Source organism: Musca domestica, unplaced genomic scaffold (assembly GCF_030504385.1).
Source record: "Musca domestica strain aabys unplaced genomic scaffold, Musca_domestica.polishedcontigs.V.1.1 35, whole genome shotgun sequence".
NCBI lineage: Eukaryota > Metazoa > Arthropoda > Insecta > Diptera > Muscidae > Musca > Musca domestica.
In genome coordinates, this window is record NW_026712315.1 from 8,043,146 (window position 1) to 8,049,266 (window position 6,121).

Below are 6,121 nucleotides of genomic sequence, written 5' to 3' on the forward strand. Positions count from 1 at the left end.
TCGGGAGGTACCGTTATATGAGGGTTATAACAAGACGTGGACTTTTAATTACAATGACTCGCCACACGAACTGGGACCCATTATGATCTACAACTACCGAATTTTCAGTGAAATTCGTGAAAAAATGTGTCAAAAATCATCAAAATACCGAATATCGAGTGGTACCGTTATATGGGGACTATACCAAAATGTGGACCTATACATACAATGTTTCGCCACACGAACTAGTACCCATTATGACTCTCAAATACCAATTTTTAGACAAATCAGTGAAAAAATGTGGCAAAAATCATCAAAATACCGAATATCGGGAGGTACCGTTATATGGGGGCTATACCAAATCATGGACCCATACATGCAATGTTTCGCCACCGGAGCTGGAACCCATTATGACCAACAAATACCAATTTTTAGTCAAATCCGTTAAAAAAGTGTGGCAAAAATAATCAAAATATCGAATATCGGGAGGTACCATTATATGGGGGCTATACCAAAACGTAGACCTATACATGCAATGTTTTGCCACACGTACAGGGACCCGTTATGACCTACAAATACCAATTTTCAGACAAATCCGTGAAAAAATGTGGCATAAATTATCAAAATACCGAATATCGGGAGGTACGTAGACCGATATATCTCATTTTCAATACCAACCATCCTAGACACAATACCAATTGCTCTGCTAAATTTGACGCTCTACGTCAAATAATGTGGGCTGTATCGTAATTTCAACAGACAGACAGTCGGACATCGTTAAATCGACTTAGAATTTTATGCTGATTATGAATATATATACTTTATGGGGTCTACGACGAATATTTAAGGATGTTACAAACGGAATGACAAAGTTAATATACCCTCCTTTCCAAGGTGGAGGGTATAAAAATCGGAAATAGCATCATATTTGAGAATAAGTTTAGATGTCACCATTGGCACGAATTATGACCTTCAAACGGCCAATGAAACCGTTACACGCTGCCCAAATGTTGTTCTGCGGTATTTTGACCCATTCTCAGTGAAGCGCTTGCTTGAGGTGATCGGCACTTTGGTATTTTTTAGTGCCAACCTTGCTATCGACTGTTATGGCGGCCCACGCTATCACCATGGCCGACACTTGAGTTCTGGTGGCCAACCGAAGGTGCACATTTTCCGCTGACCTCTTTGGCAGGTAAACACGATCATTTTGTTTCTTTACAAATTGTTAGACAACGAATGTCAAATCATCGGAGAAGACCAAATTCGGCAGTTCACCACTTTCGGCCAAGCGAAGCAACTCTTTAGCTCTTTTGAGTCTATTTTCTTTCTGTTGCGGTGTGAGTTCTTGCACTTTTTGGAATTTCAATGGCTTTACCCTGAGATCATTTTTCAATATTTGTTGAATGGAATATTGCGATATGTTCAGCTCACGGGTCATTTTTTGGCCTTTGCGACGCGGGATTCGATCAAATCGCTTCTTTACTTTTTGAAACATTTCTGCTGATTTCTTCCATCCACTTCCTTGATGTCGAGCCAGTATCACGGTAACGAGAGATGGTACGAGACCCAAAAGACTTATTCACATTTAGATGCTGGAGTGCTCTAACGATATCCACTTGTGGTTTTCCATCCAAATATAAAGATATCACACTATCACGCTTGAATTCCATCACGAATGACATTTTTCTCAAAAAACTTCTCACCAAAAATGCTTTGTACGCTTGTAAACAATATGATGAGCTGTCACTGGATTAATTTGAACAGCTGTCGGACGAGTGGCTTAGAAATGACAGCAGTCTGAAATTGGTTAACGTTTTTTCATCTCACCCTATATATCTGCGAATCTCTTCTGGAACCTAACCCACAAAGAGTCACAATTGTTAATACTTATATTTGTCATAACTTGCGAAACAAGTGGGCGATTATCTGTTATCTCTTCGCTATATCTGTCACCTGTCAAAAATTTGCACATTTCTAATGTAAAATATAGGAAATATATAGTGCGAATTTGATAGGTTTTAATATTTATATCATTCTTAGTCCAGATAAGAATTGGTCAATATTGGCCAACTGCTACGGAACCTCAACCATAAAGTTTGAATAATCAGAACTCAAGGCTGAGGGTATACCACTGTCGTTTTTTAATCGATTTTTAGAATTCAATAAAATAACGGCATGCACTTGTTTAAATAATGACATTGTAACCGACTTGTAATGAGTATTTTTGCTGGGTAGTAATGCGTTGAATGAAAATGCCCCAAATTCTGATAGTTAATGGTCACATGTTGAATTGGCGGCAAACTCTCAGTGGTTAGATGGAAAATATTTATGAGCCTTCCCGTGCCAAAATTTATTGGTTAATACAATCTGTTATTTAATAAATTGATTATTTGCTGATAGATGAAATTAACGTCAGCTACATATACCGAGAGGATTAAGCGGCAATGAGAACATTTAATTGATGAGTTCTATATTTATTCCGGGAATATTTCAATGCTCGTATAGATTGTGGAAATGATTAGAGTAATATATATAATAAGTGTTCAGTTTGAGAAAAGAAAAAAAAAAACAAAGTATTTAATAAGAACAACAAAAAAAAAAAAAAAAATAAAAAAAAAATAAATAAATAAAAGGCTCATAGTTCCATGTTTTCAAAATAGTAATATAAAGTAATATATTGTTCCATTAATCATTATCTTCATAGAATTAAAAAAATGTATATTTTTTTATTTTCTATATTTTAAAATACATTTATACCCCTTGAGAAACGTGGGAGATTGAATAGCCTGAGAACGTCATAAACGCGTCATGTGATTTGAGTGCCACCCGCCATCTATTTTGTTTTTTTTTTTACAGTGGAAACCCAATAAGACGCCAACCAAGGAAACAGCAAAAAAAGTATTTGATTTACCATTAAAAAACAAGAAATAATTTTTTTTTGAGTCATCGACACAATGTTATGTATCATAAAGTTTTTCAAAATATTAGGGTACGGATTACCGGGGTTCCACTGTACTTTGGCAATATATGATGAAATTTCCGTTATATAGATATGTATCTGATATAAAGATATGATTTTTTTTTATCTCTGAACTGTTTTCCATGACTTGTGTATTTTTACCCAAATCAGATAAATTATTTGATGTGATGTTTGTTTTTGCTATTGGTCGATATTGCATATTTTTATAAAAATTAAAAAAAAAATATTTTTTTATTATTAAGTATTGCAATATTTTCGATTTATGTGGCCATTCTTTATCAGTTTTTACAAATAACAACATTTTTGAATATTTGTGCGGCAAAGTACCGATATGTCATAAGACAATATTTTGGGATCCGTAATATCTGAAGAAAGTCTGAAGAAAGTCGGAATACACCACAAGGTGGTCAGGGTATTATGTCTTTGTGTATTTGTTCGTAACAGGCAAAAGGAATCGAGAAAGAACCATAATTTCTTTTGATGATCTGCATAGAATCGATTTATGCATGTCCGTCCGTCTGTCCATGCATTTTTATAAACAAAGTGCAGTTCACAAATTTCATTTGTTTGGCCCAAGGACGAACCCTATTGAAATTGGAGATAATCGGTAAAAATTTAGATATAGCTCCCATATATATCTTCGTCCGATTTGCTTTTTATTGTGCACCAAACATGTAATATCAGTCCGAATTGTATGGAATTTTGCACATACAACCAAATTAGGCCTAAAAATAAGTATGCCAAATTTTATTGAAATCGGTCCAGATGTAGCTATAGCTCCCATATATATTGTTCATCCGATTTGTTATTTTTTTCCTCCGCAGCAGTAATCAGCACTCTGTAACAATAATATTTGGGGAAATATATCAAATACAGCTTAGAAATACATTTGCCAAATTTTATCGAAATCGGTTCAGATTTGGATATAGCTCCCATACATAACTTCTTCCGATTTACTTTTAATTCTGCACCAAACGTCTAATATTTGTTCAAATGGGATGGAATTTGGCACTTACGATCGAGAAGCACTTACAATCCAAAAGCTAGTATGTCAAATTTAGTGAAGATCGGTTCAGATATAGCTATAGCTCCCATATATACTCTTCATCCGATTTGTTATATTTGTTACCCACAGTTGTTATATTCACTCCGTAACGACGATTTTCATGAAATATATCAAATACAGCTCAGAAATATCTTTGCCAAATTTGATCGATATCGGTTCAGTTTTGGATATAGCTCACATATATATCTTTATCCGATTTCAAATTAATTGTGCACCAAATGGGCATTGCAAGTCCGAATTTAAAAGATGCAAATGCTTCGGCATATTTAGTCCATTGAACTTTAAATTATAATAATAATCATAGGGTGTGATTGAATTCTCCCATAAAAACTTTTAATTGTTATGCGGAGCTCTACTAAATTAGCAAAGTGGTGTAGGGTACCATAAAGTCGGCCCCGCCCGACTTTAAGACTTTTTTTTACTGGTTTGTTATACATTATGGTTATTATACCCTCAGTCATATGACTAGAGAGGGTATACAAGATGAGATGAAAAAACTGCAACCAACTTAAGACTGTAGTCATTTCTAAGCCACTTGTCCGACAGCTGTTAAAATTATTCGAGTGACAGCACATTTTATTTTTTACAAGCGTACAAAAGCATTTTAGTGGGAATTTTCCACAAAAAAAAGTAATTCGTGATGGAATTCAAGAGAGATAGTTTGATTTCTTAAGATTTGGCTGGAAACTCCCGTATTTAAATGTGAATAAATCCCGACGTTAAGAAAGTGGACGGAAGAAAACAGCAACATCGGCAGAAATGGTTCGAAAAGTAAAGAAGCGACTTGATTAAAACCCGCGTCGCAGTGGCCGAAAAATGGCTCATGAGCTAAACATATCGCAATATTACATTCGGCAAATATTGAAAAATGAGCTCGGGATAAAGCAATCGAAATTCCAAAAAGTGCAAGAACTCGCACCGCAACAGAAAGAAAATAGACTTAGAAGAGCTAAAGAGTTGCTTCGCTTGGCCGAAAGTGGTGAACTGCCAAATTTGGTTTTCTCCGATGAGAAAACATTCGTTGTCCAGCAGTTTGTAAACAAACAAAATGATCGTGTTTACTTGCGAAAGAGGCCAACTGAAAATGTGCACCTTCGGTTGGCCACCAGAACTCAAGCGCCTGCCATGGTTTTGGTGTGGGCCGCCATAACTGCCGATGGTCGCTCTCCTCTCGTAATAATCGACCGTGGCAAAAGAATAAATGCCGAATATTATCGCGAAAATATTCTGGAGGGTGTATTCAAGCCTTATACACGCAAACATTTTGGCCACAGACCGTGGACATTCCAACAGGACTCATTACCATCGCACCCAAGAATAGTTACAAATGAGGTTTCTCGCTTCATTTCCAGCGCACAATGGCCAATGGTTAGCACTAAAGAATACCAAAATGTCGATCAGGAAATGTGCCAAAATACTGCAGAGCAACATTCGGGCAGCGTGTAACGGTTTCATTGGCCATTGTGAAGGCCATAATTCGTGCCAAAGGTGACCAATTCGAATAAATCTATTTTTATACCCTACAACACTATGTGTTGGGGGTATTATAAGTTTGATTGGGCCAAAAATTATGTAACACCACGAAATATTGGTTTCCCATATAGGAAAGTATATATGGATCTTCCTAGCTCGCCGAGCTGAGTCGATCTAGCTATGTATGTCCGTCCGTCCGTCTGTCCGTCTGTCCATGTTAATTTGTAATCACTCTACAGGTCGCAATTATGGCCCGATCTTCACGAAATTTAAAATGTAGGTGGGGTTAATGTCAGAATAGAACCCTATTTCTTTTGGAGATGATCGCCAAATGTTTAGGGGTTGAAATGGACCAAATACTGAAAAAATGTTGGATTTTGCAGTAGCTATACTGGTCGTAATTATAGACCTATCGATGCGGAATTTCGCATGTAGCTAGAGTTTAGGGCGGGGAAGAAGCCTACCAATTTGGGTGGTCATCAGATTATATTAAGCGGGTAAAATAGACCATATCTTTTGTATTGAAAAAATTCGAAATTTTTCATTAAACAGCGAATATTTTAAATATGCTTGAAAGATCTATTTTATATCGAGAACGGCTGAACTGATTTCGACAGTTCTCA